This window comes from Anser anser (genome assembly GCF_964211835.1).
Source record: "Anser anser genome assembly, chromosome: 2".
Taxonomy (NCBI): domain Eukaryota; kingdom Metazoa; phylum Chordata; class Aves; order Anseriformes; family Anatidae; genus Anser; species Anser anser.
In genome coordinates, this window is record NC_139721.1 from 111797973 (window position 1) to 111824829 (window position 26857).

A 26857-nucleotide genomic window follows, 5' to 3' on the forward strand; every position below is an offset into this window, starting at 1 on the left:
CTTGAAAAGCTTAAGTAGCCATACATAGGGAATATGCAAATAAAACTCTTTATTTTGGGGCCCTGTTGACCTAACCAAACCAGGGCTGGCAAAAATATTCAGTTTTTGGCAAAAAGAGTATTCCATGCTAACTTCTACCAGCTTGCAGGCAGACCTGCTCAGTGCTGTGTCAGGTATTATTGGATAAGGATTAGGATTGCAAGAATCGTTTGGTTAGTAACAAGGACTCTTTCTAGCCAAAATTCTCAACTGAATAAGAATTGTTCAAAACTGTTTCAAATTCATTTTCAGTAATTCTAATTTCCTGTTGTTGTGCGTTTTATTAACACCACTAAAAACTTTTTTTTTGTTTTAAAAAAGCCCTCTCACCTGCAAGTTTATTACCTAACTGCTGGCTTTAGTCTCACATGCCTTTAAAACTTTATATATGTGTTGCTTCATAAAGCAGAATTTTTCTATGTAACATATTTATGGCGATGGATGGATAGGTGGGGGATGAAATGAGCATGTTGCTAAATCTGGACTTGTCTAACAAAGTTGTTCAGTTTTGGTTATGTATAGTGAAGTGTGAAGATGAAACTTATGGGTACTGCAACTATAACCAGAGAGGGGAGTATAAGAAGCTATTGCTCCGAAGAGGCTACTAGTGCAGTTTTATTCCTCCTGATTTATAGTACTCTCTGAAGAATAAAAATTATGACTTATGTTTATGGAAAAATCTTTCTTGAGTAACTTCCTCTGGGCCCCATGCTTGGCAGGAAGCGTGTGGGAGAAGACAGAGAAGGCTGTTTTGCTCAGAGGAGCACCAGAGCCTGCTGCGAGCATCAGAAATACACGGGCAGTCACCGTGCTGAGCCTGTGACCTGCTCAGGCTTTCAGGTTGACTACCTCATCCCGAGTCGCTTGTGTAATGCTAGAAACGCCTAGGCCGCGGCTGTCTCTGACCTTTCCTCTCCACTCTGAAGTAGTTGTTCTGTATCGTTTACAGTGTTTCAGCCTGGCTGGCTGCTTAGCACCATGTAAAACTTTTCAGCCTGCCATATCAGTCTCATTTCCCTTTCCTCCCCTTGCTATTTAATTAGTTGGAGTAGAGTACACCTAGAGTAACAGCTCTAGCTGAAGTAGGAAGCCATCCTGACAGGGTCCCAGTGCTTCAGAGCAGGTCGGCTGCCAGCATCAAATTCCAGAAGCTGCACCACTTATGCACGTGGCATATTCATTTCTGTCCCCCCCATTTATTTATTTATTTTTGTTTCAACACTTCTTTCTTACCCTCGAGACCTTGTAATCTTTGCTAATTAATCTTTTCTTTCTTTGTAGCAACTAGACTTCCTCTTAATATGCTGTTCAAAGTGTTCATTCATCCAAGTAAGTCTGCAATCTTTCCTTACCTGTTTTTTTTTTTTTTTTAGTCCAGCTTGGAATGGAAGTGCTGAGTAACATTTATGTTTTTCACTTGATCTATTTTTTTTGTTGGGCTAAAGTGGTCAAGCATGTGGCAAATTCTTTTTCCTTTTTTGACATTGCAATGTGTTGCTTCTTTTACCCTTTATTTGTTAAATATTGCCCAAAGATATCTGAAAGTTTTTTTCCTACCAGTGTTGTGATTATTTTCGTGAACAGTAAAAAATACACATGAGCTGAATCTATTCTAGCCATGAGCTTAGTGAAAAGCAAAGATGAGAAAGAAGAGCTGACTGTCAAAAATTACCGTCTATGTCCCAGTTTAATGCAAAGAACCAAAGAAACAAAAGAAGGAGTTTTAGGATCTTAGAACATCAAAATTTGAGACACCAAGGAAATCGGTGAGGTCACGCTCGACCGCTTTAGATATAACTGTTATTCAATTAAGTTGATTGCATTCCCAACTTCTTTGTAACCACTCACTTTGCAGGAGGACTGAACTCCTTCTGAGGCTCAATGGCAGTTTGCAGTATTAAGAGGCAACAAGTTAGCCTAGACCTCTGTGTGCCTGATGCTTGGCCTGTGGATTAGAGGTGCTCCCAAGAGTAATTGCATTAGATCTTTGTATTCACAGTTGGTAGCTTGAAAACAGTGGAATGCTCTTGCTGTTCCTAGGAGAGAGAGAAGAGAAATGGTACTGTAGAAGTGAGATGTGCTGTGAAAAGATTTTTGTGCTTTCTTAATAAGTACCTCCCTCTTTCTCATATGGACAAAGTTTATCTGTAACTTAAAAGATAAATAAATGCATTATTATTCAGGAAAAGAAAATATCCCATATTTTTTCATCTCAATTTTAGGGCAAGGCTTAGTAATACATTGACACCACTGGAAATCGGAAGTGTGTGACTCGCATCTTGGGCATAGTGGCTTGTTAGTAAAATTGTGACCATAAAGTAAGCCAAGTTTTTTCCAATGTCTGCTTTCAGTATCATTGTTCATGCTTTCAGACGTCTGAGTGCACATTTCCCTGATGAAGAAGCTTGTTCTGTGCCAAATCTGTAGACTTACCTAACTAAGTGAAGAGCACAATAAAAGCAATACATGAAATCAGTAAGAGCAATTCTATCAAGTGCATGAATTTGCAAATGTGAAAAGGTTGAAGAGGGTTTAGAAGTTTGGCCCACGGCATGCATCAGAAATAGCTTTGTGTATCCCCCTCCCCCCCCTCCCCTTTCTTCCCTTGGAGATGTAAAGCCTGTGTGGGAAAACTTCCTCTTACTCGTTGTTTATTGTCTCTTTCAGCTACTGAAAGAAATCCAAGCCCTCATAGTTAACACAAAATGGACTCAGTCCAGTGAGTTCTTTGCCCCGTTCCCATTACTAATCCCTCTGGCTCCAGGCTTGCAGCACTTTGCTGCGCTGAGAAGAGCAGCACGTGGGCAGAGGCGCTCATGGAGTGATTGAGCCCATGCGGGTGGCCCGGTGCTGGCGGCAGCCGCGTGGCCGTGCTGCGGGGTGGCAGGAGCATCTGCTGAGCTTGCAGCCCTTCTCATGCCAGCGGGCCCTGGGTTGCCGATCCCTGACTTGGCTACCAGTGGGGAACAGCAGTGGGAGGCTCTGAGACTGGCCCCCAACCCAGTCATGCGGTGTTTAAATTAAATATTTAGTGTGTGGTTTTCTTTAGGGCCATCTCATGCGAGATTTATGAAATGTCAGTGTTTAACTTGAGCACAAACACAGCTTTAATTGAAAAGGATGTTTTTGCTTAAAGCTGTACGCCATCGCTGACTGGGGTCTCTAACTGTGTTATTAATGGCTTTTCCTAATGATCTGGTCTGAAGATTCCCAAACCATGATCCCATAGATCACTTCAGGTCTGTGGGGAGCAGACACATTATGGGAGCTGCTGCTCGGCCTCTTTCCAGGGGTCAAAACATGCAAAGAGCAGCTAAAACCACACTGAATGCATTATTCCCACCTCCCCCACCCCGAAGTAAGCTAGCGCTGCCTGTGCTAGGCTCCTGCTGCTTCCTCATGAGTGGAAGGTAGGATTCTCGAGGACATCAAGGCCGCAGAGCAGTGGCCCCTGGTAGCTTTCAGGAGGAGCCATTACTATTTCTTTGCCTCTGGTTTTTTTTTTTTTCTTCCTTTAATAAATGATGATTTATGTATATTAGTTTTGGTTTAATACTTACTCGTATTACCCCTGAACTTCTATTGACCGTTAGCTAACTTATGGTATAGAAATCAGCATTTCTGGCAGTCAAAAAACATGGGATGTTGCTCTAAATCCTTCATGGGGATACAGAAAGCAGAAGGTTTTACGTTACAAAGAAGTTCACTTTTTTGTGGATGTGTGATTATTTTTATCTTTCAATATCACAATGTTACGTACCCAAGAAGTTCCAGGCAACTGCTATTTCAAGAAGCTTTTTTTTTTTTTTTTGGAAGTACCAAAGACACACCATTCTTTTAAAAATTATTATTAATATTTCTTGAGCTGAAAATTTCATCCATATTAATTTTGTTGGTATATTATGAGTTTTCCTTTCTCCAAGACTAGAAAGTCCTTTCCTGCAAATCAAAGGTTAATTCTTTTTCTGTGACTTGGGAAGAGAAAAGACTTTTCCAAATTGTGAGAATATTTATATTTACCATATCGACAAGGATGTTGGGATGAAACAAATGCTTTTTTTAAAGACAGCAGCTGGTTCCAGCCTCCAGGTTTGGAATATTTTCAGTATTCATCTGCCCCAAAGCAGCTGGAAGCATGAGTATACGGGTTGCTTATTTAAGAGGTTGATGTACTTTCTATGGAGAATGCAGAACTGGATTTCATGGGAAGGAATGTATGAAAATTGTCAGTGATTAGTTTCAATAGACTGAGCTTGCACCATGTGCCTTTGAAAAAATGCTTTATTCTGAAAGTGATTTTGATCTTCTGCATATAAAAATATCAAATGTTTGACCATAACCAGATTGCTTCAATAAATGTTATTTTAGTTATTTTGTACTTATTGGATGATTTATTCTAGATGAATTTGAAACACATATCCCAATAACAGAAAATTTTCAGTGGAGGAAGATTATTTTTCAATTCCAATTACTGGTAATTGAAGGAATGCCTTCGAGTAGCCTAAACCTCACATAAGGACTTTCTTGCTCATGGTTTCATGTTCAAGACCCTTTTCCCTACCTCATGTAGCTGGTATCTAACACCATGCAAGTCAGTAGCAGTAAAAAAGGTTCGGTTTGAAAGAAGTCCATCAAATGTCTTCACTGAGATGATCTGTATTGTTAAGTTGATGTATAGCTTACAGAGACTATATATTAATAGAATGTGATTCTTTTCACTTGAACTCTTTGTGTGAGGGAAGATATGGCAGCAGTAAAGCATTTCAGAAAGCTCAGATTTTGGGAGAAGCAGACAACTGTAGGTCTTTCTTTCCTTACTGTGTGCACATTCTGTGTTTTCTGGTTTTAATAACACTGGGCATCTGAGCATGTTTCTTAAATTCTCAGCAGTTAACATGTATTCAAGATGTTTCCTGTAGGAAAGTTTTCCCCTTTCTATTTGCTAAGAAGGAAACTATAAGCAGCAGCTTTAACCTACAGTCATCTTTGATTTGATGAGAATGCTAGATGTTGTATGTGTGTGTGGAAACACAACAGGTAGTGTTCTAGTACCCCCGTGCCATCTCTGATCACTCAGTGAGGTATGGTATCTTACAATGGCCTGTGTTTGTGAAAACATACTCATTCCTTTTCCAGAAAAATGCTGTCCAATCAGAAGGCATAAGAAAGGGAAAATGTTTTTGGAAGGCCTCAATCTAGTGTGCTTCCACTCAGGACATGCTTTAAAAAAAATAAAAATGAAATAAATCTGAGAAGCTTAAGATAACCTTTACAGTGTAATCTGTCTTCATCTTTCCATTTCTTGAATTCCACTGGAAATTTGTGAGCTGGGGAGGAACACCATAGGTAGACCCTACGATCCTGTGTTTTTGCAGTCTTTTTTTTTTTTTTTTTAATTTTTTTTTAGGTAATGACAGACACAAGCTTTGCAAATTCCACATGAGCGTAAATAAAAGCCAAATCTGTCAATATATAATTGCTATGCATCCATATGCCTTGATCAGTATTTCTCCCTCTTTCTTTTATTAGAATACATATTAGCATGAGCATTACTTCAAAATATCTGCATCTGCAATTAATTACTGTAATTGGTATATTAAACTGCTATTATAATGTATTGTAGTAGTCTGAGTGTTCTTTTAAAAATAATTTTGAAATACACTTGTGGGATGATAAGTAAATGTTAATAAATGACTAGAAGAATATCAAATACAAGAATTCCTGAGATACTTAAAAGTTACAGGTTGTGTTTAATAATACAAAGCATGAAAATATAATTTTGTTTCCTATAATGCCTGTGCAGGATTCCCTAACATTGCACAACTTGTAGTAAAAAGAATTACCCAGCTTTATGTGCATTTTTTTTTTTAAGAAATAAGCTATAGTGTACTTTAGCATCTTTCAGAATGAAAGCTGCCTTGCAAAATAGAAATTAAAATGCTCACAGAAGTGTGAATGGAGGGAAAAAAAGGGAGCTGTGCAGTTGTATATCATGAACATGAGATAATTTGGAGTCGGTCACATTATTAGATCATGATTAGGGGGCAGCTAATAGCTTTTTAGCTGTATTGTTAAATCCATGCCTGATTTGGAATGAAGACCCTCTGAGAGGCTGTAGGAAGGTGTTATGGAAGCATCCTTCTGGCACTGAATTGTTGCTTGTGCAATGGCACTTTTCTGTGCTGTTCCATATGCATCAGAAATTGTGACCAGGATGAGAGGAGCTTGCAGTAATAGGTTTCTAGGATTCCGGAAAATTTAAGCAGCCACTCTTTGGTGTTTTCTGGGGTTTTGATGCTGTGCCCCTGCACACAACACTCTCTGGGTAATGTCACTTTGTTCTGAGAAACAGCCATGTCAGTCGCGTGTTGGTGTGTCTCAAGGGAATATCCTTTTCAGAGAGGTGTAAAAATTAGGGTACTACCGACTATTTATCTGAGATGTGTCACTTTTAGAGTCTTTGTCTAACAACTGAATAAGACTTTCTGCTTTCTTGGTTTCACTCTGCTAAACTGATGAATATTGCCCATTCTTCAAAGTTGATTGATGAAGATCTTAACACATTGTTTAGATTAACACAGTGTTATATCTCATTAAAAATATTATGTAATTATTACATTTGGACTTCATCTTCTTTTTCTTTTCCCCTGGTAGTACTGTTCAGTGGTGGCCTTCAAACAAGGGATCCAGTTAGATTCTTGCTGGGTGGCCAGAAAGCAGAAGATTGCAAGAGTTATAAAGATTCATGTTTGTTTTGGGTGGAGGCTTCAAAGGCTCACAGGCTTCCTTACACAATGATGCAGTCAGGAAATGGGAAGGCAGAAAAAAAAAAATCGGAGTCTGTTTTATATATAAATGGGATCTTAGAACCACCATCCTTGTTTAGGTTCAGTGGAAAGCCAGTATAACCATGGATTTCTCTCTGTACTGCATCTTTGATGTTTGCATTAATTGCCCTCAGTAAAGCTTCCTTTTTTTTTTCTCTTTTTTCTTTCTTTTTTTTTTTCTGTGTACACTTTATAATGTAAAATGTAAAATACAGTGATGCATTCAGAAGGCAAATTGTTAATAATGCACTGAAGCTCAGTAACTTGACATGTATTATTTGAGGTTCCGGATGATGGGATGTATTCCAGTCCATATGTTCTACAGATTCCAATTAGTAAGCCCCTCCTGCTGCTATGTGGGATGAAGTGTGAGTTAGGATTTAAAGCTGTATATTTTTTGATAAGTTTTTGAAGGAATTACCTCATCAGTTCATTTCCAGTACTAAAGATAACTCGCTCTTGTGGCTTGCCCTGGCTGGTCTGTGTATGCAGGGCTTGTAATTTTGTTGTATATCACCCATGTTATTCATTTTATTAGATGATGTTAAGATATGGCTTTAAATCAGAATTATAATGCAATGTTACAGGTGACTTCAGAAGCATGGGTCTTTTTATATACAGTGTCAGATTACTGATAATTAAAGAATTATGCACTGATGTGTACAAAGGATGGATGAAAAAAGTAAGAATGACTACTTGTTCCATTCAATCAACTGACTCCTTTCATGAAGAAAGGAAGGAAAAGTTTACTGTTATTAGTAATATGCAGTATCTTCTATATCTGTCTATGCTCTTAGTGGCATTTTCTGTTTCTCTTGAAATATCCTGTCATCTTGGTCAAGAAAAATATCTCTTATCTGTGTGCTTTATAGCTGTATTTAAGATTTTTTTTTTCCTGCTTTTCATTTAGGAGACTTTCAGTTAATAAAGTTGAACACAGAAAGTGATTCATATTGTAGAATGGTCATAGGCAACACATACATGTATAATGAGATTCTGTGGGATAGTGGACACTTTTTTTAAGTCACTGTGGAGCAGAAATCCCACAGAGGGGGATGATTCAGGAAGACTCAGTGTACTTTAGTCACTTCTTTGAAACTGTTACCCTTTGTCAATATTTGCCCACACAGCCATTACTGCTTGTGTTCTTTATGTTCATTAATGGATTGAACTTTACATCACCTTTGTGGTGAAGGAGATTTTCACGTAAATGGGGAACTGAAGTTACAGGGCATCCAAGCAACATCCCAGTTTGCTCTAGAGGGTATGCTCATCCCTAAGAAGAGCATCTTAAGCTCCACTTGGGCCTGTAGAAACAAGGATGTGTGGAAAAGCCTAGGTCTTGTCCTTTCCTATTGTTGGGATGTTGCTAGGGGCTCCTCTGGATGAGGAGACAATGTGCAAAGGTGCTGTGTAGTTGAGCACTTGGGTGGGACATAGCCTAAAGCTGACTTGCCCAAGGCTACCTAGGCAGTTGTGACAGGGAAGGCAGCTGAAATCTTACTGGGGTGCAGTTGGTTGGCCAAATGACTTTGACCAGTCTAGGAAATGTCATTTTAAATCATGACTTGTAGTCACTCTGCTACTGATTTAATGAAACTGAAACTAAGGAGTAGCAGCAGATAGTGCTGTGTTAAAAGCCAGTCAGAACCCAAGCTGGTTAGCTGAATATTAAACAGCACTACATGGGAAAATTCAAGCAAACTTAGTTTTCTTGGCAGTAGTTATTGTTGTTTTCCATTTCAGGAGGATCTATGTCTCTGTGAAATATAACTAGAGATTGTCTTTACAAGTTCAACTCAAGTCAGCTTCCCAAGACCTCTTATGCTCAGCATTGACTCTAAAATCAGCTCCAAAAATTCTGTGCATTACTAAAAATAGATAGTATGGTCTTTGTTGGATTAACGTTAAGAATTTTATTGATGTAAATTACAGTTCCATTTGGGAAGGCTCGCTTGTCTTAATCCTACATAAATATCTTCAAGCATATATTAAAGTGGGGCTTTTGTTTGATTTGGGTTTTTGTTGGAATACGTGTTCCAAGTACTGACCTCAGTTGGATCAGAGTGGCAGAAAATGAAACCTGATTTCCACCGTGGGATGAGAAGATCAAAGCAGTTTTGGAAACCAAAACCAAACCTGAGAATTTTTACCAGGTTTGTCAGTCTACAGGTGTTCCATTTATTAAACAAATATCCTTGTTACGATGCATTCAAAGATGAGAAGCCTTACAAATGGAAGCTGTCATGGTTGTTACACTAACAAAACTCAGTTTTGTTTCTTGAGTATCAGGTGTTCAGTCAGCCTTTTTCTCCTGCTGCCCTGCCTGAGAGTTATTGCTGAAAAATAGAGAAAGCTCTGATGATTATTTACACTTAATCTTTCTTACAGTGCCATGGTGGCACCAAGAGACGCTTAACTGTTGATGGTTGCTATAGAATAAACTATGGTAATATGGTATACTGTTGTCCTGAGGTCTTCACTGAAGTAAATTTTTTTTTTTTCAGGAATTAGAATATTTTATTTTATTATTATTGTTTTTAAAATGGTAATTCTCCCTTCCTCAGTTGCTACCTGTATAATTTAATTAAGTATATATATTCTTAGTGTTAACATGACTAAAAGCTGTTTTTCTGGTTTTGGAGATATTTTCTTTCTTAGTCGAGAAAGATATGCAAAACCTTTTACAGAAGTTAGTAAAAAATGAGTGATTATGTAAAAATGTGCAGACAAAAGAAAATTATTTCTTGACATCTTCCATTGTTTATAGTATTCTTTAGGAACTTGAAAATAATATTTTCAGCCATATGTGTTTTGCCATTATGTTTTTATATCCTCCTTAAAAAACAAAAAACCTCACCCAGCAAACAAACAAACAAAAAAACAAACCCACAAAACCCAGTAAAAAATAAAACAAAATTACACCTCTACACCGAGCTCTCCAACCTGTCCAGGTCCCTCTGAATGGCTGCACAACCTTCTGGTGTATCAACCACTCCTCCCAGGTTTGTGTCATCAGCAGACTTGCTGAGGATGCGCTCTGTCCTTTCATCTAGGTCACTGATGAATGATTTGAACAGGCCTGGAACCAGTACAGACCATTGGGGCACACCGCTGGCTAAATCCTGTCTAAATTCCAGCCTCTGCAACTGGCCAAAATCTGCCTGTTTCTATAGATGTCCCTGCAAGCACACACAAGCACTAGTCACTAGTCGCACCATCCGTGACATTCTGGCAGTACTGCTCCATGAGGCTTGAGCACTTGTATGGTCCCTTGGGACGTTGCATGCAGATGCTCAGCACTGAGCTGTGCAGGACCACGGCATGCAGCGCTGGTGTGTGTCCTGGTTTCTCATATGGGTAGATGTACTAGGATGTCTGCAGCTTTGGGGGAGAAAGCAATGTGAGTACGGTGGTAACCTGCCAGCAAAAGGGAAAGCTGGCATGCCTTTGCGAGTTCAACAAGAAAAGAAAATGTGGAAGATGCCTGTCATTTTAAGTGACTATTTTATATTTTAGTGGAAGAGTGCAGTAAGTATGCTACATGTACCTTAGATACTGGTATTGGTACTGGTATTATTTCTGTTCTGTGTCATCACAGACATCTTCTAATATGCAAATTCCATTACTTACTGAAAACTAATCGAGTTAAGTATAGAACTAAAGCCATCTGGTAGTTCAGACAGAAAAGTTAGATAATTAGCTGTTCTTGTCAAGGGACTGATTAAAATAGGCCATCTTCATAACAGTAACTAGTTTGTAGGGACCTCCTGAAAGCCACCAGGGATAGTGATAATAAAAAGTACAAAATTAGAAAAGGAAAAATAGGAGTTGCCATCATAGCTCATGGTGACTTTTTTTTTTTCTCTCGAAGTGTATTACGTCAGTTTTTAATTTGAAGACTGTTTTAATTTTGGTACTTTGGAAAGAAGCATAGGCTGAATTTTCTGGCCCTGGCTAGGTGAGCCAGGCTACTTCTAGGGATCTGTCATTCTTTCTGCATAAAGTTCCAGTTTCATTGGTCAGACCCTACTTGGGAGCACTGTGGGTATAGCTAATCTTCACAGACCTCTCTAACCCATGTAACCTGATGGGTCTAGCTCAGGGATTTTATTTCTTTTGGGGAATTGGCATTATTTAAGAAAAAACTAAATGAGGAGAAACATCAAAACACCATTACTGCACTATTCTTTCTCAGGTGCTGATAGCTGTATGCATAGAAATGTTTAATATGAATTTGTATTGATATGTCTTTAAGGAAAAAGCTGTTCAGCAAGTAGTACTTCAAAGTAAGTGAACTGGGTAGCAGAAGGAAGGATCTGCGTAGGTTTAGCAGCTCCAGCCCCATCTTCACCGCTGCGGCAAAGGGGCCGTGTTCTTCCTTTGGTGTTTCCTGCTGGAATCTTGTCCTCCTCATCCAACTAAATAGCAGCAGGGAAACCTCCACAGGCTAAACAGTGCTTGCTCCTTGCTGCATGTGGATTCCTCAGTGGATGCCCTGTGCCAGTGTGATAGAGTAATTTCAATTACTGAAGTTTGACCTGAATCTTCTTTTAAGTTGTTTCTCTTTGGGAACACAGTGTTAAGGGCAGCTATGCTAAATGGACTAGTAGGATAAAATAAATGGGTAGTGAAATAGGAAAGGGAGAATGCTCTGTCAGTGGTGTGATTTAATTAAATATATTTTCACTTTAGATGGATAAAAATGCTACATCTAAATGAGATTAATTGAAATTTCTTTGTCATTGTTTTGACAGTAAAGATCTTTTTTTTTTTTTTTTTTTTTTTTTTTGACTCTGTTTCTACTGCTTTAACAACTCCAGTAAAGAACTGCTTATGCTGTTTCAGGTGGATGTTTGTAAGAGTTCCAGCATGGCTGTAATATTTTCTCATACAGAATGTGATGCAAATCTTTTTTTTTTGAAAATGTGAGTAAACTGAACACTTAAATTAAAATGTGGGTAAGAATCAAAAGTACTCTGGCTTTTCTGTGCCTAGATTCTCCTTGAAAAAAAAAAAAGCTTCTAAATTATTTTCATTATATGAAGCTTTTATGCCCTTTTATTCCTTGATTAGGAAGGCAGTGATTTGAAAAAATCAAGATATTGAGGTCTCAAGTGTCAGGGATGCCCAGCTTTTAGAAAACATAAGCAAACATTTCAGCCTAATATGCACAAAATAAATTGCTCTGAATGTGGATGTACAAATAGTTCCTGATTAGTTTAATGGGTCAAGCTTTCAGATTATTAAAAAGGTGATGAATGTACACACGTGATCAAGTTAATACATCTCTAAATGCATTGTCTGCAAAACAGCAATGTGATGCATCTCGTGAATACTTAGCTAAGGATTGTTGTAACAAGTGTTGAATCACTGCTTTAGGATTTTTATTTATCTTTTAATATTCAGAATATTATCTCTTCACAAATTGTTTTGGAAATCTTTTCATGAAATCTGTCAAAAGTGGAAGATCCAGATTTTGCCATTCGTGTGGACATTGTCATTCATGCTTTAAGTTCTGTCTGCTCACGAATAATTTTCATGTCCTTCTATACTCACTGTCCTGCTGGCTGCAAACGGGTGGATTATGTACAGACAATCTGACTTTCCACTGCCCGTCACATTCTTATTATTTACTTGAACAGGAGAAAAGGGACTAAGAAGTTGGCAAATTAACTGAAGCAAGAACAAGCTTTTCATTTTGTAATATTAGAACTGGCTTTAGATAAACCTTCCAAATGAGCAAGTAACTATCAAAAGTATGAGACTACAGAGTCAGGCTGGATGGCTGGAGCTGAGCATTCTTAAGTCTGACTGCTCTCTTGATGGCAGTTCATTAGAGTTGTATTTAATCTGGTATTAAAATTATTATTACTTTTTTAAGAACTGAAGTTTGTTTTGTGGTATCACAGAACTTTAGATTTCTTTTTCTAAATTATATTTCTCTAATGTAATGATTTCTATAGCAGCTTTTGATGAGATGTCTGATTATATGTCTCGTTTTCATCCTGTTCTTTGTATAAGATGGTATAATTCAGATTTTGTTTTAGATAAGCCTTTGGCCTTTCAGTTGCTTTTGCTTTGCAAATAAATTAATTCCTTCAGGTCAGGGAGTCTGGAGCTCCAGCTGTGACTGTAGATGAATGTTCTTGCAGGGTCACATTCTGTAGCACTGAACCTAAATAAAAAGATTAGCAAGAGTTCACTTGGAGGAAAACTTTTTAATTTCACTGTAATAAGTATGAGAATACATAGGGAAAAAAGAATAAAGCTTTATTTTGAAATTGTTAGCAAATTATTCACCCCCCTTCCTGCTTTTATTGCTCATTTAGAATGGCAATAAAGGATGGGATTGAGCTAATTCATGGTAGCACTTTAGTCTCTGGCCTACAAATGATCTTTTATTATCCTTGAAAAGGAAATCCTAGTCTACTTCTTTCAGTGGTAAAGATTATGTTTATGAATGAATTGGAGAGCTTCCTGATATGTTTCATTTTTTCAGGCAATCTTCTGCCCCCAAACTTTGCTCAGTGCAATGGAAGAAGGGGTGTCGTAGTTACCTAACTATGTCTGGACTGAGCCTGACAGCCAGCAACACCCAGATGATGTCTCATGTCTCCAGAAGAGTGTGTATTATATTTTTGCAGCCAATATGAACAATTCCTGGCAGAAATGGCGGACTTCTATGGTGACTCTTCATCTGTCTACTTAGACCTCACAGTCTCTTCTCAAAGTTGTACCTCTCTCCAGCCATGGAGAGTAGAGGGGCTGCTAGAGAGTTACCTCACTCATGAGTATTTTCTGTTGGTTGTTGTTGGCTGGGATATGCACCCATGCTTCTTGGGCAGAGTGAAGAGATGAGCTGCTACTCAGGGCAACAGTATGATCCTTGGAAGCTCTCCTGTCTCAAATGTCTCCAGCTTTGTGAAGAGGGGATAGAAGGGGTTTGATTATAGCATTCTTGTCTTTCCCAGCATTTTAGGTCTGCCAGTCTCAAGCAGCACTCTTACCTGAGTAGTCAAAACAATACTTGTATCCACTTCCTTGGGAAGGAAGGCAAGTAATTAAAATTGACTAATGTTACTGCATTGTTTGGCTTAAGAAATCAAACAGCCAGAAGTCATCCAATTCTAGTTGTTAAAGCTCAAGGTCAGCTTTGTTCTTGCTCCATCTGAGCTGCAGAGGTGACTCTTGGTTGGCAAGTTTCTGGTCCTGTTGGATCCCTGGCTAGAAAATGCCACGGCACTTGTCCAGGTTGCCTGCCAGGAGCTTCTGGTGCAGAAGCCAAGGAATAGAGGTTGGTACATGAACAGGATCCTCTGTGGTAAGGAATAGAGGTGCTGCTTAAGCACACAGCACCACGAACTAGGAAGCAATTTGGATTTTGTTGTGAACTTTTCTGTTCCTTATTTTTATTTCAAATACTTTGCTCCTTTGAGACTCGTTTGTGTCTAGTGTATATTTGTAAAGAAATATAACATGTAAAAGCATTCCTCAGTCTTTGTTTCATCAAAGCCTAATACCTTTTTTCAAAGTACAGAAAAGTCTATGGACAATATTGTGCTGTGCTTCAATAATGGTTTTCATTTGTGACCAAATGAGAATCATGTTAAACTTTGAATGTTCACCCGGTCCTTTTATTTCTTTCCTGTTTTCTTGCTTGCATGCACGGGAATATGGTTTTCATTTGTCCTCCTCATGATTGTGTTGTGGACCACATTCTGAAACTGCAGAGACCACCAACGGTCCATAGAGATGGCTGAGGAGCCACAATCTGCACAGGAATCCATATGACCTTTTGTTTTTTGTTATACCCTTGCTCCAGCACTCTGAATTAAATGTTTCTGATGGTCTTTTGTTTAATAACCAATGTGGCTTTAATTAGTCACAAGTGGCAATGATCTTCTAAAGGTAGAAACTAAGTGTATTCAGATGAAATGGGCATGTTCCATAAAAAAAGGAACATTGCATGGTATGATTTTTCTGGCTGTACATTCAGGAAGGCAGGCTGTGCTTTAGTACGGTCCTCTATTTTTTCCTACATTCTTCAGTGCCCTTAGTGAAGGAGGTTGATTTGTGGAAATTGCAGAGACTATGTTGGAAGAGACATTAGTCTTAGAAGCACATTTTCTGGGAAGAGTCTGTGTGCTATTCCTGAGTGTGTTGGTTTCATTTTAGTCTGACCAGATTTCCAAAAACTTAGTATGTTGCAAGGTGAAAATTTTAGACCAAAACCTCTTCAGGAGGTAAAACTGTCAGTTCTACTTTGTGATGTATACAGGTCTTTTATTGTTTTGTTGGCTAGTTCATGCTAACAGGATTTAAATGTGGACAGGGAATTGCAATTCAGGATATATATATATTTTTTTTCTTGGAAAAGCCACTTATTAGCATGACTACACACCAAGCTTATAAGTTGCATTCTGGATAAAACTAACTTACACTAGCAATTAAAATATGTTCTATTTTCTGTAGCTAAAAAATCCTGTTAAGTCAATCTGTGCTTGGAAAGGTGAGCTTGGTCCTTTTATTTCACTTCTCATCAGTCATGAAGGCCTCAACAGACCACATTGTTCTCCGTAAGCTACACCTGGTTAACCACTCAATGTCCTGTCCTTGCTCTCCATTATGTTTGGGCACCCTCACTGGAGGCAGAGCAGACTGCAGAGAAGTAAAGGAAGGGAAAGCATTAGCCAAGATGGGCTTTTGCTGCTACTGTAAGATGACTGGAGGGACTTCTACTTGACTATTTTTTAAAGGCTAATTTGATCTGATTATTATTATTATTTTTTTTTTAAGCAGAACATATATGAGGAGTCAGTTATGAAATAAGAATATCACCTGAACTTGCTGTTTTATTGACCATAGCATTTTTATGACCATGCTGCTCTTAACACAGAAGTGCACTCTAAGCCTACTGTGCAGTAGGTGGTGAGGTTCTGTAGACCCTTAAGATAGCTATGTAAAATTAGTAGTAAAATGTGAATTAGGAAAATGATTGCAAATCTACTTTTACTTGCCATAAGTCAGAGGAACTTCTAATTTTTATGGAAGCATTCATGTATCAGATGCTAGTATCAGATAAGCCATTAAAATTCTGTAGAAAGTGAGACAGGTATCTGTCTGCATGTGGATTCTTTAAACTTTGCTTAATAATAAGTTAAATATACTAAAATACTGTTGGAACCATATCTCAGGTGATGCTTTGCTAGCCTTATTTACTGGAGTAGGCAACTGAGATATACATGGGATGTAACTGTTTTGAAGTGGCAGAACAGAGAATGTTCTTTCATGGGTTACAGATTGCTAAAAATTGGGTAGGACCAACTGAGAGATTGCACTTTGCACCTTAGATTAAGGTAATTGTATATGGAGAAAATATGCATGTAATGTATGTGTCATTTAGAATGAAATTTTGTGTTCTTCATAAAATGAGAACCATAACCATACCATTATGAACAATCACTTTTCTTGTGTCCTAGAAAGCACGTTTTGCCAATGAATTTTATGGTGATATGGTAGCAACCTGGAAACTTGAAAGGTTAATTTGCTAGATAGCTTATTGCATATTTGCTCTCTGTTACTCAAGCAAATGCATGCAACATTAACATTGCATTTTTTTTTTCCAATGTAGTGTTTGATTTAGAAAGAGAAGACTTTGCAGAGATTAGTTATGTGTTTTATCATACTTTTATTGTGGTTATGAATTCACACTGCAAGTCTGAAGAATGCTGTGTCCAGAATTTTAAAGTATTCTGTATACCTAAAAGTTGTGGAAAAATAAAGCTTTCCAACTCAAATTAAAAATAAAGGGAAAATTTTAAGAAAAGACATATGTTTCACATTTAGCATAAGTCATTATTTCTGTAAAATATAACCACAATTTGAAAACTATTTCTTTTCCTGTGAGAACTGAAAAACCTCTCTGTTATACAGTGCGAATTAGTATCAACAAGTGAGTATGTGGATACAGTGCAGTTGCCAAATCATTGAAACAACTAGGGATACATGCTTCTCTTTTGATATAGCCATCTTTAAAAATCATGTTGATTTTCCAGCTATAATTAGTCTTGTTGATAATTACATTTCATGTGGTTTTAGTTCTGCCTCAGACAAGTGCACCACAATTTTGTTTGTTCTAAATAAAAAGTTAGATTAGAAGAAGAATCATTTGAACAAAAAAAATCCTTATAAGTGCAGCATGAGACTGAACTCTGAAGTATTACTGTACTTGCTGTGGAATCGGTGACTTCTATATCATGTAACATGCTTATATTTCTTTTTAAACATTTAGGAATTTGCCAGATCTTTCTTGTTATGCGGTTGCTGAAGCATTTTCCTGGCATGGCAGTGATGATTGATGAACACACTTCAGGTAAGAAATCAGATATATGTCATTTGGTATGGTTGTTCATTAACTTCCCTCACATTGTTTTGGTTAAGTTTCAATAGCAGCAGTCTTCAACATTACAGCATCAGAATTCACTGAATATAAAAGGTAAATAAGCACTTGTCTACATGAATATTTAAACATGTCTCTCTGTAAATCATTGTGAACAGGTTTTTGGTTTTTCTCCAAGGTTTGGTAACTCTGACAACAGATGACGTTACATGTTAAATTGGGTTTTAATGATCAAAATATTATTTTAAGGTATGGTCTATCACTTCGTCCATCAACCCACCTGTTCGTCCAGGAATTAGTTCCATCTACTTTAAGTTAGACCAGATTGGAACATCTATTCCAGAAGGCTTTAGTTCTCTCAAACCACACTTGGCTCTGCTAAAAAATGTTTGTGAAGTTGACCCCTTACTAAACTTTTTACCAGTTAGACTGCTCATACTTTGCTAAAAATATCTGCATGAGGAGGAAAACAAAACACTTTTCTGTGTATTTGTAGTGAATTCCAGCCTATCCCACTGGGGGGATGCTGGCTCTCCAGCAAATTAAGTTCTTCTGCGTCTTGTGATCCAGGTTTGGTCACTCAACTTTTGCACATAGATCTGTAGCAGTCACAAATAATATGATGTGGATTTCAGCTGCTTCTGCCTGTGTTCCGGCAAAAGATACAGAGATTTCATAAAATTAGTTTTTCTAAATAAATCCGCTTCTATAAAAGATATGTTTCCATTAAAACTCCCAAGAATGTTATGTAAATACAGTAAAAAGATAACATGTGCCAATGCCGTTTCTTAGCACAGAGCTGCAAACTTTTTCTCAGTCTTGTCATGTACAAGAGTTATCTGATGTTGATAAACTAAGATTATCAGTAATACGTAATTATCCTCTGTAATTGATTAGAATTGTGGGAACAAATATGCTGGCTGCTATTAGTCTTTACCCTTGCCACTGTATAAAAGTATTTCCTTCATTTACTTTTGAATTTCATTTCACTTTAGCAGGTACAATTGTAAGCCTGAATATAAAGGCAATTTCAGAATTTCTTGAGTGGTTTTGTAACGTATTCTTTGAGATTGTGCCAATCCAGGATACAGTTAAGTTGTTGATAGCTTTGGCAGTTAACCCAAGCTCTTTCAAGACTACCCAAAGGCATGCGAAGGTTGGTTTTGACTCAATTCTTGCTCTGTCTCCAGCTTCCTGGGAAACCATGGATGAATTCCTTAGTCCCCACATCAGTGGGAGTTAAGCACCTAAACACCTATGTGCTTGCATTTCTGATAAAGAAAGTAGTAGCATGCTGCACAAAAAAGTAGTCTAGAACAACACATATACCCATGGGTACATTGAGCTTTCTGTGCACATGTGGGCCTTGTGCTGGTAAGGCAGAGCTGCTGGGCAGCTGGTGCTCAGAGCTGAAGTTTACTGGCAATGTACTTTTCAGCTCAAGTAAAAGACTTGGGCTTATATGTTAGTGGTGTATTAGTACATGCTTGGGCTTTATCTCTGTGCTCCAATTGTCCTCTTTTTTCTTCCTTTGTAAGTGTATTGTGAAGACAAACATGGCAAAGACTGCACTGTGTTCAGGTGGGAGCCAGATGTGTACATAATGTAGACACAGAGTTAAAGACATGTCTAAAGATAAGAGCACAAAATATGCAAATGGGTCACCTTGGAGTGTACTTTGTTCTGCAATTTGGGGGTTATAAAACCATGAACAGAGCAAACGCTTTAAAATATTAGTATCAGTTAGATCAAGGGTCCAGGTTACGTCTAGAGGAGACGTAAGACGTATGTCTTAGGAAGACATAGCAGACACCTGTTCCATAGAGTGACTGGAAGCTAATGCCTGGGGAGGAGAGTGGAGCAAGCCCAGCATATGGTTGCTTCACATCTCATCCTCTAGTGATCTGCAGAGGATGGACCCTCTGAGTCATTGGTGGTCTCTGTGTTGAGTAGCCTTGGGTGTACTTTTCCCCTTTTGTGAATTTTTGGGACTATGTTTTGAACCTGGATGAATTTATGGGCTCTGCAATTTCATGCAATTCAGAATTCCCCAACTGAATGCCATGGAGTGAGAGAGAGCACCGTGCTGTTTGCTTTGTACCTTCTGTCACTTAATCTGGGGACTATGACGATGTGCCAGGATATTCACAAGTTGCACAATACCCTTTTTGCTCTAGTGGGATGGTGGGAAAGGAGGATGGCTGCTAAGCTTTAAATAAAGTATCTTCTTAAATAGCTGGGCTAAATAAAATCTACCTGAAGTAAAATGAAACCGAACAGCTTCTGTGGTTCTGATTTCTGATTGCTAGTGCCTTCAAAATATGTAGGTCTGAAGCAGCTGCTCAGACCTGTCTCACTTTTCTTTTTGAGCACACTTTCCATGCTTTTAATTAATACTTTTTTTTTTTTTTTGTCATGGAAATGAATAATTTGGAGGTTGTGTGGCCATTATGTTCTGCTCCTCTTTGGGTTCCAGAAAGCCAAGAAGGTGCTCAAGTCTCCTGTTCTGTGAGGCAGTCATCCTGGTCATTTTTTTCCTGACAGAATTCAGGATTGTATGGAAGAAATTACCAAAGTTCAAATATCACTGTGGACATGCATTCTGTGGGTTGAGCCTCCCATCAACACATTAAAACACAGGACCGTTAGTCAGAATTGAACATTCTTTTCTCTTGTTATTTTTATTTTTTTTTTAAATACTGCTTTCAACTTCACAGAGATTTAGATGGGTTGAAAAGAAAAAAGGAATTACGCAATAGTGCCTTTGCTGCAAAATCATTGTGTTGAGGACTTGGCTATGTGTATTGCAACTATTGCATCAAGGCTATGGAAGGAACTGTGGATATTGCATAAACTTACCTGACTTGGTTAGATGGTGTGTCACAAAAATATACTGTGCAATATATATAATATTGACTTATACAGTAGACTTGTCAAACTTGAAAAAGCTGTTGGTGTGCTGAAGTTGAGCCTCTTTGGAAAAGGTAAAGTGCGATACTGTGAATGTGTTAAGTATAGAATACAGGGTACTAGAGTTTCAAAAGTATGGGCTTTTAAAATTCTACAAAAGCAAACAGAACCAAAATAACAACTCTTAGCTAAAACTTCAGAGTTAGTTTAAGGAGAGTAATTTAATTATACTAATTCTCCTTGTTGGCAGAGAATGTTTTGGAGATATAATTAATGCAGCTGGGTAAAAGTTGGGTTTATTTTTGCTCTCAATTTTTGGTTTTCTTCCAAACAGTGGAGAACTTGGACTTGCTATCTGATCCAGATCACAGAGCCAACTTAACATTGTACATGTATTTTCATCCCCTCTGCCCTCATTTTTCCTTTTCTGCCTATATTTGGGGCAGAAAATGATTCAGCTCTTATAAAGGGTCACCTTACTATCCAGGGTTGAATCCTTATGAGATGCAAAGCAAGTTGAGTGCAGCATAGTATTTAATGCTTTTTCAGTTGAAGATAACTCCACTGTCTTTGTTCTGATGGCTTATGGAAACATGATGGCTCAGCACATAAAAGACTGCTAAGCCACCTCTCCTACTTAGACAAAACTACTGGGCACCTTATTCCTCTTATTCCTCAAATCCCCAGAAAATGGGCATAAGTTTGTATGTGAATCCCATCTGTGGTACAAGAAGACAATCTGTTTAGTGCAGAGCAAAGAGCAGGAACTTCAAATAACAAGCCTTGCAAGACTGGAAGCATGGGTGAAGTGTTTGCTCACGGGTTTAAGTCTTAGAAAAAGTCAGGAAGGTAAGAAAAAAAGTAAATTCTTTGCTGTCCTTGCCTGTGTAAAAAGGAGTGGCTAAGAAAACTGCTTTGAATATTTGGAAGTGGAGAAAGTGAGTTGGCCAATTTTATTAGACTAAAGAGAATAAGATTTATCCACAGATCATCTGGATACATGTGAATATATGGAAGTGGATTGTATTTGCCAGAGATATGTATAAAAATGAAAAAAAAAAAAACAACAAAGCATTTCATTTCATTTATTTATTTATTTATTTATCTGTAGCAGGATATAACTAGACTGTAAACTTTGGCAGGACTCTAATATCTGAATTCCTCTTGAAACTCTAACTGCCTTTTGTAAAACTGATTCTGGAACTGGAATAAATGAGCAACTTTTCTATATTCTCCCTCATGTTAATTAGGTGAAACAGTAAGTTTTATATTTGTCCAAAAAGAGCTCAAAACAAGCAAGAAATTGAGAGTAGAGGAGCCAAACAAGGATAAGTAATGAGACAGTTTCTCAAACTGGCAATGGCATACCAAGAGTTTGGAAAAAGCACACTTGCAAGCTTCCTTTATTATTATAACCTCTTGAACAGAATAATCCAGTCCAAACAGCTATAAACGCTTTCCAATAGAGAAGTTTGTGACCTAGTTTCAGACTGAAATGCTCACAGTATCATAGTGTGTGGAAGGAACTAGAAGATGCTAGTGGCAATGCCTCTGGAGCACCCTGGTGTATTTAGGCACTCCTGCCCTTTGCAAATACTTGTGAAGTGGAGTCAACTTCAAAAATATATTTATATATATTTTTAATTTCTGCAGAGGACCTAGAGTTGGCATGAAGAATTTCCAACAGGGATTCGGCAATTACAGGATGCCTCTCTCCATCCTGTGTTCCTCTGGTGCAACAAAGGAAAAAATAGGTGGTTTTAATCTGGTGACAATTACAAAATCTCTTCTGGGGTGAGATGCAGAAAGCTTTGATTAGGCTTCATTTGATTCATGGCCCTCCTTCAAGAAGTAGGGGCAAAGAATTGAAGGGATTGTGCTGGGTGGGTGGGAACCAAAACCTTGAACCTATGATTTGAACACCAACTTCTTTTAAATTGGAGAAATACTTCTCTTTGGTTCTGTATGCCCTCGCAATAGGCATCAGAACAAACCAGATTTCAATTAGCTGGCTTGCGGAGAGGCTGGACAATGGGGTGGTTTTGTGAAGGGGAGGAAGCAATGCTATAATAAACTCGATGAGCTACTGCAAGTTGGGGGATTTTGTTTGTACTCCCTTTTCCTGGTGTTCTGTGACTCATTGGTGCCACTGAAAGCAAGGGAGCTGTGCTGATCCCCATCTGATATGGCGCTGATCAACACCATGTATCCTTTTCTTCTGTTTCTTCAGACAGGCTGAGAGTGATCTCGAGAGCACAGACCAAGAAGCGTTCTCAGCCAAAAAGCGTTTCTGTATGTTGCTGAAATACATTAAATAATACTTGGTTAGCATAGCAAGAGCTATAGTTAAAATTCCTACAGTGTTTCAATTATTCTTTTATTATTCCAGTTGCTTATAGCTTCCTGAAATGCTCATGTCTCAAGCTGAAATTTTCCAGACTTGATCTTGGCCTGACAGTGACCTTTCTTCTCTTTTCTTCTTTGTTTCTCTTTTCTCTGTGGTATTAAGTGAATATGGCTTGGACATTTCATTTTTAATGAGAAGAAAATAGAAGAAAAACACACTTCAGCTGTTACTTTAAAACCCTAAGACTATGAGTAGCTCAAGTGGTGCAGCTGTTAGAGAAATGGTGGTGAAAATCCTCAGAAGTGCTTCTTGAATCTTACCAGAATCAGCGAGAGGGGCACTCAGAGTGCTATCAATGTTAGGTCTTAAAATTGAATTTTCTTTCCATCATGCACATGTATTATGCTCCTCTGTAGTTATCACATGCGGCTATTTTGGCCATGACCAGTGAATAGACTGTTTGAGTTGAATGAAGCGGCAGTCCTCACTGAAAGAGCAGATCTGTTTCTCGCTCTTTGCCACAACTCTGGCGCCACAGGGCTCATAATTCGGAAACAGAGCAGCACAGCTGGCAAGTACTGCGCTGGGACCTGCAGTCTTTGGGGCACTCTTCCTGCCCCAGCCAGGGCTCAGTTCAAGCTGAAAATGTGGGATTTCTCAGAAACTGTTCTGAACGGAAAACTATTAACAACAAAGGACAGTTTTTAGATAAGATTTTTGACTGGCTCTTCTCAAGCTGAAGGCTACAGTAGTTTGGAGCAGAACCTGGTTGTCTTAGGGAAAGGGATTTATACTTAGGATGGAAAGGGTAGAAATAAATTGCCAAGTGCTTTTCTTTAAATTAGTGGTGTTAACATGTGTATTTATTAATTTATGTAAAGATTGATAATGGTGGCGATATTGATAAACAGCAATTTGGTTTTGCTACTCTACTCGTAAGATGTATTTCAAGGAAAAAGGCCATGTATCTGCTTGTTGGCTTGCACACAGCCAATTTTACCTTAAAGGTTTGGGTTTTTGCAGAGGATATTCAGTGTGAGTGTTTCCATAAAACATTTTAAGAAACTTTTAATTTTTGGAATTGGCTTCTTTTAATTTCTTCTTTTCCATGGGAAATACAAATTAGCATGCATTCATGAATCATCTTTGTTTCTGTTGTTATATCGATATGTATTCCCATTGACTAATGCAAGTGTCTGACTCTGAAAGCTACAGGGCAGCAGAACACGCAGGATGAGAACAGAACTACAGGCAGACCTGGTAGAAGTTCCCCCTCACTCCCTTGCCCTTCAACGAGTTTTAAGTGAATTCCCCAGCTCTGAACATCCAATGCAATGTCATAATTCTCTGTTCTGTAGAGGACTGCCGAAACTTTCTTCATTCCCTGCCATAAACTTATGTAGATCACCTGCAAGATTGTCCTTTCCAAGAGCTCCTGAGAGCTGCTCCATCTCTCCTTCAGCTGCACTTCCAGATGCTGGGTAGAAGTGTGGTGCGCATGGCATAAGCAGAGCTTTCCATATCAGTTGAGAAGACTTGTTTCTTTCTTTTTTTTTTTTTTTGTGAATAGCATTATACATATTGCTTTCTTAATTCAGTTAGGTCTTATTTTTATTTTCTTTACCAGCTCTTCTTTCACTTCTCCATGTCATTCTGTTTCCTCTCTCTCTATTTTTTTTATTTTTTAATTTTTAATTTTTTTTTTTATTTTTTTATTTTTTAGTTTTCCTGCTATCTCAAAAGCTGGTCTCTGATTTTTTTTTTTTTCCCAAAGATGATGTGTGAAGAAAAAGTTAATAGCACTTCCTTGGGACCATGTTCCTAGCAGGAAAATTTACAGCAAGGCAGACATAATTTTAATTTTTAGTGCACTGTTTTGTTTGAAAGGTGGCTCTTAAAATATAGTATTTTCCACTTAAGTTATGCAAACTCCAAATTAGCAGAATTTCTTATGTAAATCTAATGAAAATAATTGTCCCTGCACAGACAGCACCCTTTCTGTTAATACTGAATAGCTGCTGATGGCTCAGTGACTTTAAATTCTTGACAGTGATGAAAACAGTTTTGAACTACACGATCAGGCTGGATCACTTCCTGCCGGCTCTGTCAGGTAGAACAGTAAGTTACCCAAAGATAAAAGAGCTTTTTGTTGAATGCTGAGGCAGTTTGTTTCAGGGTTTTTTTGATTGTTTGCAGGTGATATAACAGAAGTTGAAGAGAGGGCTCATTTGGCCTAAAGGAACAAACTCTTGTTTTATTATAAATTCCTGCTCTTTGAGTCTGACTTGTGGTTTCCTGGCAGTTAATTCTTTACAAAAACTTGAACAGTCTGAGGTAGGTAAGAGGGATATCAGTATGTTATTATCTTTGCATGGCTATGTTAACTACTAATTAAAAAAAATGATAAAAAGTTAAAAAAAAAAGAAAGTCTCAAAGTACTAGAGAAAAAAGAGTGGCAGAATATAATATAAAATATTATATAAATATATATATATAAAAACAAAAACAAAGGCATGGGCAGATTGACCTATTTGCTGTTCTCTCCAAGCAATAGTAAATTCCATATTATCCAGATGAATGATCAGTGCATTTAATATGAAATTATTCTCAGCTGCGTCACCACACTACCAGTATTTCATATATTGAACAAGTATGGCTGCAGAATTTAAGACTTGTTCAATAAGTACTGAAGTCCAATCACAACCACCTCTACTTCTGAAATTAATTGAAACCTATCTGCTGCACCACAGAGAGAAACATCTACCTCAAAGTGGCATTGATCTGTTGTAAAAAGCAGAGTCTGATATCAGAACTTCAGAGAGACCCGCTTTGTATTGCACATCTATGTCTACAGAACAGGAGGGGCTTTTTTCTTTAAATCTCAACCACCAGACTTTGCTCCAACTTGCTGTCCTCTTGGCAGGAATCTTGTCCGGTGTGGCATCCTTCTAACCAGTTATGGAGTTAGCCGTGAACTACATAACCATGTCAAACACAAATGTCTTAAAAATTTGAGGCTTGCTTTCCAGGGAAGACCTTGGATTCCGAATTCCCTTAGACGTTTAGACATAAGGAAAATAACTAAAACAGAATTGCCTGGTACATGCACAGTGAACAGATTCAGAAATTAAAACAGAGTCTTATCTTTAAAGTTAACCTTGCTCATCCAAATGGTAACACACATTTCAGTACTGGCAGCAGGCATTGACTCCCACTTCTTTGAAGACAAGGAACTTGTTTGTTGTGCTTTCTGTCACTGAAACTAATGGTTTAGGTTTGTTCTCTTCCATGCTGTCTTTGAGCTTGTACTTTCAGTTAAATTTATGTAAAGTTTTTGAAAGAAAAGCATCTATTTGCATCACAGGTATTTAAGAGAGGACTCAATTATTGGAGTGTCCAGAAACTTGATATTTTGAAATTTTTGGCCTGACATGTCTCAATTGTACACTGAGGTATGTTTTTCCAGGGTTACAGCTAGACTTTGGTTCATTTTGTCAGCTGTAGGATATTTGGGATGGATTACAAATAGGAACGTGGAACTAATTTTATCATGTTGGTTTTATATTCAGTGACTTCTGCACTGGTCTTTCCTTTGCAATCTTTGCTCTAGCTATAGGCTCAAGTATTCTGCTATCCAGAATGGGCTCTGGTGTTGGAAATTTTAGTAACAAAAGTCTTTTTGTCTTGGAGTATTTGAAAACTGACAGCTCATCCTTTAACATGTTGGATCAAGTTTAATGGGGATTGATAGTCTTATATCTTTTTTTTTCTTCTCACAGTTTTCTGCTCATTAATAAAATAGTCTATGGTTATGAGTACTTTGGAAAAAGTCAGTTTAACTCATGAAATGCCAGTGTCCTAAGCACCCTTGCTTTGTTACTTCCGCAGCCCCCACGTGTCTCCTCTTATAGACATGCCCTAGGAGTTAATAAAAGACACATCAGACAGAAAACCCAGTGTAGGCAAAAAAAAAAAATAATCTTCCTGAGAGAGCTGCAGCAACTCCCATACAGTAAATTCATGGCTGACTGAACGCCACTGCTGTTCTGCAGAGGGGAGGGATCACAGTTGCTTCTTTTTTTTTTAAATTTTTTGGTGCCTGGCTAGTTGTGCAAATGTGCCCTAGGTGCTTGACCTCCCTCCCCACCTTCTCAGGCCCCTTGAAAGTGACTGTAATCCTCCTGGCTTCTGTTGCCTCTGCCGGCAAAACACACCAGCCCTTAACTTGGAAGACATCCTGTTGCACAGATATGCCTTGTCCTGGGGAAGACGGCCCTCTTCCAAGCCCAGTGCTTCTCTGTGCACTCGGGAGTGACTAATTCTGGTTATGTT

General features: G+C 38.2%; 1 protein-coding gene across 18 annotated transcripts in view; it reads left to right on the forward strand.

The window, feature by feature from the left end:
• LOC310895664 (uncharacterized protein) overlaps positions 1-26857 on the forward strand; it is a 287632-nt gene that overhangs the window by 59491 nt on the left and 201284 nt on the right. For all 18 annotated transcript variants that reach the window (XR_014580836.1, XR_014580837.1, XR_014580838.1 and 15 more), the window contains exon 3: positions 17161-17241. The gene's annotated coding sequence lies outside the window, so the exon portion shown is untranslated. The remainder of the gene's footprint in view (positions 1-17160; positions 17242-26857) is intronic.